We start from the raw sequence: 7,777 nt of genomic DNA on the forward strand, positions 1-7,777 counted from the left end.
ATATTAAGGGCTCAAGTAGAAGGCAAATGTTTTGAGAATGATGATGGCAACAAATGTACAAATGTGCTTGACACAATGGATGGATGGATGGATCTTGATAAGAATTGTACGAGCCCCCAATAAAATGCTTGAAGATTCTATATCCCCATTTAAAAAAAAGAAGAAGTAACAATCAAACCTATGATTGATAGTGTTCTGGGTGGGTCGTTCAGCTAGACAGATGAGATGATGGGCCTGCACAAGCTCACTGTGGGTTTCCGACACTGTGAATCTTTAAAAAAGCGGAAGGCCTTGTCTGTCTCCCTTGGAACAGGTCCTTTCGAACTGCCCACCTTTAGGTTAGCATCCCAATGCATCACCCACTAGGCCACCAGGATTCTTTGAGCTCGGCATAGGCTGCATTCTTGTCCTGAAGACCAGAGGAGACTCCATGCCTTTGAATTACAGCACTGGAGGAGAATGTCGACAGGACCACGGACTTCCAAAAGGAACAGACAGATCCGTCTGAGAAGAAGTACAGTCAGGATGTGCCATACAAGCAAGGATGGCAGGACTGCGTCTCACTTACTCTGGACATGTGATGAGAAGGACTTGGCAAAGTGGAGAGTCAGCAAAAAAGAGGAAGGTCCTCGGCAACGTGGATTGACACAGTGGTGTCAACAATGGGCTCAAATTAAGAACAATTGAGACAGCGAAGGATGGGTGGTGTTTCTATTCTATTGTACTTTGATTCAGAACCATCTTGATGGCACCTAGCAACAACAGGGGGACTAGTGGCACAGTGTATTAAGCATTTGGATTGCAAGGTTGGCAGTTCAAACCCACCAGCCACTCTAAAGGAGAAAAATGAGACTGTCTGCTCTTGTAAGGATTTACAGAATCCCTACTGAAAAGTTTAAACAAGCGAATGAAGCACTGGAAGCACTCCCTTGTCTCTGCCAGGAAATTTGGAAGACAGCTACTTGGCCAGCGGACTGGAAGAGATCCTTACTTGTACCCACTCCAAAAAGACATGACCCAACACAATGCTCAAACTATTGGGCAATAGTATTAATATCACATGCAAGTAAAATTTTGCTGAGAATCATCTAACAATGGTTGAAGCAGTATAATGACAAGGAAGGGCCAGAGGTCCAGGCTGGATTCAGAAGAGGGCGTGGAACAAGGGATAGTACTGCTGATGGCAGATGGATTTCCGCTGAAAACAGAGATTACCAGGAAGTTGTTTACTTGTGTTTTATTGACTATGCACAAGCATTCGACTGTGTGAACATAAACTGTTAAGAACCTCGAGGAGAACGGGAATTCCAGAACACTTCATTGTGCTTCTGTGGAACCTGTACATGGATCAAGAGATAGTTGTGCCAACAGAACAATCAAGGGTTGTATCTTCTCACCATATTATTCAATCTGTATGCTGAGCAAATCATCAAAGAAACTGACTTAAATGAAGAAGAATGTGGCACCAGGATTGGAAGAAGGGTTATTAATAACCTGCAATATGCAGATGACAATACCTTTCTCGATGAAAGTGAGGAGGACTTGAAGCACTGGGTGATGAAGATTGAGGATTGCAGCCATCAGCATGGATGGCAAGTCAATGTAAGAAAACCAAAATCCTCACAATTGGACCAATGGGTAACATCAGGATAGATGGAGAGAAGATTGAAGTTGTCAATCGGTGCTCATGGAAGCAGCAGCCAAGAGATCCAAAGATGCATTACTTCATGTAAACGTGCTGCATGAAAGTGTTGAAAAGCAAGGATGTTACCTTGAGGACTAAGGTGTGCATTACCCAAGCCACGATACAGTGAACCCTCGCCACTTCACGCTTCGACATCCGCGGCTTCACTCTATTGCGGTTTTTGCGTAACAGCGCATGCTCTGTCATTACTGCCACTGATTGGCTCATACTGTACACGCTTGATGCCATAAATAATATAATAAATAATAAATGATAATTGTAACATCCAAATGTTTTACTGTATTTTCCCCTTTTCGTTTAATAAATTGGGTAATACGAGTGGAATGGTGACTAAAGGGTGTTTTTCATGTCCTCTATGCTCTAACTACGAAAATATTTTATTTACAAATAAGGAATCCTACTTCGCGGAATTTCATTTATCACGGTAGGGTCTAGAACCGATTAACCGCGATAAACGAGGGTTCACTGTATTTTCAATGGCTTCATGCAGGTGAAAATTGTACATCATGCAGGATGCAGGATGCAGGCACGCAGGAGCGGCCGGTGTTTGGCTCCGTGGTTGCTAGGGTCACCGGCTCCTAACGCAGCTCAGAGGAGCAGTGATCTGTCCTGTGGTGTCACTGTAGGATTGCGGGGGTTGCGTCTAACTCAATGACAGTGGGTTTGGGTGCTCCCTAGGGAGGTACGAAGGGGCATGAAGTAGAGCCCTCCTGACCAGTTAGAGGCACCTTAGGAGAGGCCTCACAATCTGCTTCTGCCAGGCCAGTCTTGAAAGCCCTGCAGAGGGCAGTTCCATTGCTGCACGGGGGTCAGCAGGCACCGAATCTACCGGTCTGGTTTGGTTTGAGGCTCCCAAGAGATGAGAGTCCATCTCGGTGGCCCTGCGCTTCTTGTTGGCTCTCTGAAAAGTACGCATTCATATGAAGTGAACATTTTAACCCATTCCAAGATGCAGGAGGAAGCCCTGTGGCATTCGCCAGGATGTGAAGAGAGATTTCAGTGTGGGGACTTCAGAACCTGTGGGGCTGGTTGAAATGAGATCTTAACCAGAGGAGAGGAGGAGATTTCCCTCCTTCCCGGCAGCAGGTCTGAGAACAGAGGGTCTGAGATTTTGAGGGGTGAAGAATCAGTAAACTGCCAACTGCATGGCGAATCCCCACAGGGGCCTGAAGGCGTGGAGGAGGGATTACTGGGCAGTGGGTGGACCAGGTAAGGGAGTCTTCGTTTTCTTCTCAGAGAGCTGCTGGCCCTCCCCTCCCCTCGCCTGGCCGGTCCCCTGCCCAGCTCTATCCCGGAGCGCTGTGGTCAAACCCTTTCTCCTCATGGCCAGACCATTCTTGGCACAGCTTTTACACGCAGCTCACAACTTCTTGAAATTATACAATATCTAAATTGAAATCAGGGAGTTCGACCTCCCATAGTTCTCACTAAAGACGGGCTCTCCAGTGAAGTGTCTCCCTACGTGTAATGATCTTTATATTGTTTTCCTGCTGGGCCAATGCTTTGAGAAAGAAGGGGGTCAAGGTGGGCGTGGGGGGAAGCTCTTTATTCTTAAAATACAAGTTACCCTTCTCCTCTCATCAAAGCTTGGTTTTGAGAGATTGCCCACTACCAGAGAGCCGACATTGGTGTCGCCGGCTTTTGCCTAATTAGAGAAAGAGGTACATCACTGTCTATGGCTTTAGAAGTGCTTCCTAATGTAGGGTTTGTTTGTATTTTTAAAGATAAAAGACAAGACCAATGCCTTTGGGGGATTCAATCCTAGTAAGTAGTGCTCTCAAAGGAGCCCTGGTGGCACCACGGGTGAAGCGTCGGTCCGTAAAGATGTATGGCCTCAGAAGCCACAAATAGGGTCGCTCGGAGTTGGAACTGATTTGTTGGCAGTCTATTTGGACTTGCTGGCACTAAGGATAAGCTTGGGATGCTAACTTCAATGTCAGCAGTTCACACCCACCAGCTGCTCTGAGAGGGAAAGATGAGACCATTTGCTTATAAAGATTTAGTCTCAGAAACTCTATCCATGGTGGCCATACGTCAGAATTGACTGACAACAGTGTATTCTTCTAGTTTTCAGTCAAACGCAAACTAGCCATCAAGTTGGCTGGGACTCATAACATCTGTATAGGAAGGATAGAACTGCCCTTGTGGGTGTCTGAGACTGTAACTCTTTATGGGAGTAGAAAACCTCATTTGTCGGCCACCACACAGTAGCTGGTAGTTTCAAACTGCTGACCTGACGGTTAGCAGACCAACATGCAACCACCACCCCACCAGGGCTCCAGCAAAATGTCTAGCTATGAGTTGAGAATATTCCATAAATATTTACCACAGTATCTGTGACAGCTGGAACCTGTACAGGGTGGACACTGATCAGAGAATGAAAACTCAAATATTTTCCATCAAAATGAGCACTAAAAAGTCTTCAGACTGCATTCTGCAGAGACTTAGAGAAATGAGGCAGTCTTAAATTCCGGCCGTCACAGGTTTCACACTACTGTAAATACAAACAATTAAGGAGCATTTTAAGAGAGTAAAAAAGACAGTCTCCTTCAAAGATGCACACCTACATATTCTTTCAAAGGAGTTCCTTTTTCTTTAATCTGCAGAGAGAATGATGCGGCTCGCTATTCCCGGAGAGTTACTCTTGCACGCCCACAGGGGAAGTTCTACACAGTCCTGGAGCGTTGCTATGAGACGGAATCAACGTGATGCCGTGAGTTGTGAACGTCTGTAGGATCGCCAGTCGGAAGAGGAGCAGCACAGGGCAGGCAGGCGTGGTTGCCTCGTAGTATTGGAAGAGGCACAATTCACACTTTTCTCACTGGTTCCAGTGTGGCCATTTGACCCTTCCTTTCACTCCTTCATGGCCTCTGTAACTATCAGTCCTAATCGGCTCGTCGTCTTTGTGAGATTATTTCAGTCCAGACCATTGTCGCGGGTTGCCTTCCCTTTGCCCCCAACGATTGGTGACCCTAGGCACAGAGAGGTGGAGCGGAAAAGAGAAGACCGTAGACAAGAGAGATGGACACAGTGCTGCGACCATGTGCCCAGACATAACACGTGTGCGGATGGCACGGGGGCGGGCAGTGTTTCGTTCTGTTGTCCACAGGGCCGCTAGGAGTCAGAACCCACTCAATGACACCCAACGACAGCATGAAACACTGTCCCTTCCGACAAGGTCAACTGTGGGTCAGCCTTGTCCTTCAGAGGGTTTTCATCGCTGATTTTCAGAGGTAGGTCATCAGGCCTTTGTTCCTCCTGGGCGGCAGTATGACGCTCTATTGAAATCCATGTGACATCACAGCAAAACTCAAACTCCCCGCTCGGATGAGCGAGCGCTGGTTGCGCACTGACCAGGAATCAACTACGCTCTGAGAGGAGCTCTCCTCTCACTCCTGATCCCAATCAGCTGTCAAGTCATCTCAACTCAGTGACTCGACAAAGGGTTTCTGAGACTTGACAGCTTTATGGGAACAGACGGCCTCATTTTTCTCCCGAGGAGTGGCTGGTGGGTTTTGAACTGGACCTTTGTGGTTCACACCCTCACATGTAGTGGCCAGTCCCACCAGGATGACTTCTACTTCTTATTTTCAGTCTCTTCAGGCTGATAACATATAGATGATATCCACAAGAAAAGATGATCATGCTAAGGATGTTTCATTTTTATATTAATGTCCCTAGAGGGTATCCAATAAAGTTGGAGTATAATGCACTGTTTGGGGCTGTGATCCGCATGGCTAGCAGGTCAAAACTACCAGCAATTCCTTGGGAGAAAGACTGGGTTTTCTACTCCCATAAACAGTTACAGTCTTGGAAAACCACCAGGGGGCCCCATGAGTCAGCACCGACTCCGTGGCAGTGAGGTTGGGTTTTGGGGGTGGGGGTCCCCCTTTTTGGTTTTAAAATGAACTGCACCAAAATAAATATAATAAAGCTATAAATAAAGGGATATTTTTCTGAGCCATGAATTTTCTCATTTCCATTACTTAGTCTTACAGAAGCTTACCCGATTCTCCATATGCATTTTTTAATCCATAACTATTGGGAGGATGAACGCAAGAGTTGCATTATGGCAGCTATTTTAGGGGAGATAATTAGTTGACTGTTTAATCCTGTCACAGAAAGATAATCCCAAAGATATAAAAATCTTAGATTTTTCACTGAGTTAATATAAATCTGTACTTTTCCCCACCTGCAAATGACTTTAAACTAATTTCCTTCAACCTGTCAGGTGCCGCCAAGTTGGTTGCTACGCACAGCCGCTCCGTGTAAGACAGCATGAAGCCCTGCCTGGCCCTGTGCCAGCCTCACAAAGGTCCTCTGTTTGAGCCCATCCATGCAGCCACGGTGTCAAGCCATCTTGTAGAAGGTCTTCCTCAATTTTGCTGCCCTGCTGCTTTAGCAAGCATGACTCCAGGAACCGGTCTCTCCTGACATGTCCAAAGCATGAGAGCCAAGTCACGTCATCCTTGTCTTCCACCTGTCATTTTGTCATACTCTGGTGGCTCACGTATTGTGATGCCGAGCGCTATGCCACTGGTATTTCAAATACCTGCAGGGTCACCCAACGTGAACAGGTTTCAGCAGAGCTACCAGACTAAGAACAGACTGTGAATATGGACGAGGCTGTCCACTTCTGAGAAATTAGCCACTGGAAACCTCGTGGACAGAATTGAAACCACCTGGTTGTGGTGTGGGGTAAATCCAGACAGTATTATTAGTTAAGGTGCCTGCTGTATACCTTGTGGAGGAGCCCTGGTGGTTGGTTAGTAGGTTACACAATACTCTATTAACTGCAAGGTCAGCAGTTCCAAACCAATCAGCCACGGGAGAAAGAATAGGCTTTCTGCTCCGGTCAAGACTGACAGTCTCAGAAACCCACAGGGGCAGTTCTACCCTGTCCTTCAGGGTCGCCGTGAGTGGGAATTACCAGATGACAGCGCGTTTGCATTTATACATCTTGTAAATATGTATAGAATTCAAATACACCACACTCATTGGGGCGTCTCCATGTGAAATTAATTCGAGGAGTTCTTGATCAGATGAAGGTGAGGGGAAGAAAAATCTCAGAAGCAATCGTTTCCCCCTGTTTCTACAATTGAGGAACTCTCTGGGTACTTTTAGAAACGGCTTGAAAATGAACGACACAAAATTGTCAGATGGGACCCTTCTTTGCTGTGTAGGTGTTTATTGAAAAGACAAAATAGTATATTTTTAAAACTACCTACTAATGGTAGAATGGCCACCACAAAAAGACATGAAAACACAAAAAGGGGGTTGGAGACCAGAGTCGTTGGAAAGAACCACCAAGCTCTTCGAAGGGAAGGTGAAGGGGATTACTCTTACAATGATTAATTAAGTTCACAGAAGAGTTCAAATTCTCAGAACGGAAACAGCAAAATATAAAAACACTGCGTTTCTAACAACGAAGGTGCCTGTTTCTTTTTTCAGCAGGGTCACTTGGTCACTTTCGGCAGAAGGCTCCGGACCCAGCCCCGCCCCCCGCACCCCCGCCTGGCGGTGCATTTCTGATCCCCTCCCCGCCCAGGTCCAGGTGGCCACGTAGGTTTCCTTAGGGGCCAAACACGCTGGTGTCACAGGTGGGGGGCCTGGCCCCGCCCTCGTCGCCCTCGGGGAGGGACGAGTTGAAGCCAGCATTTTCTAAGCCGACGCTGGGACGGCGACCTCAGCGTCTAAAGCCCTTCCTTCTGGTGGCACCTTCACGGAGGTGAGCACCTCGCTCCCACTCGCCCAGGCCAGGCGAGGGACCCTCCGCCGAAACCCTGTTTCCCAGATCGGTCACCGCACCGGGGTGACCACTAACTCAGGAGCGCGAAGGGGGTCACCCAGCAGCCACCCAGGGCTCGGAGGGGCGCTCTTGCCCCCGCGCACCCTCCACCTCTAGGTTCCCGCGTCAGGGGCCAAACGGGCCAGGGGGGCCACTTCACTCCCGAATGGAGCGCCCCTAACGGGCCCAGTGGAGGGGGCGCTGGGGGGCGGCGCTGGTCCCCGAAAGCTGCCCGCGGACGCTGCCGACCTAGCCGAGGGAGGTGGCTGGAAGGGTGGGGGGGG

At 48.0% G+C, this 7,777-nt stretch overlaps 1 protein-coding gene across 1 annotated transcript in view; it reads left to right on the forward strand.

Moving 5' to 3' along the window:
• The first annotated feature begins 7,412 nt into the window (after positions 1 to 7,412).
• Positions 7,413 to 7,777, forward strand: part of ZDHHC2 (zinc finger DHHC-type palmitoyltransferase 2) — an 81,912-nt gene continuing 81,547 nt past the window's right edge. The window contains exon 1 of the mRNA XM_045286658.1: positions 7,413 to 7,433. The gene's annotated coding sequence lies outside the window, so the exon portion shown is untranslated. The remainder of the gene's footprint in view (positions 7,434 to 7,777) is intronic.

The sequence above is a fragment of the Echinops telfairi genome, unplaced genomic scaffold, assembly GCF_000313985.2.
Source record: "Echinops telfairi isolate 266 unplaced genomic scaffold, ASM31398v2 ScPeMD7_9;HRSCAF=40, whole genome shotgun sequence".
NCBI classification, from domain to species: Eukaryota; Metazoa; Chordata; class Mammalia; order Afrosoricida; family Tenrecidae; genus Echinops; species Echinops telfairi.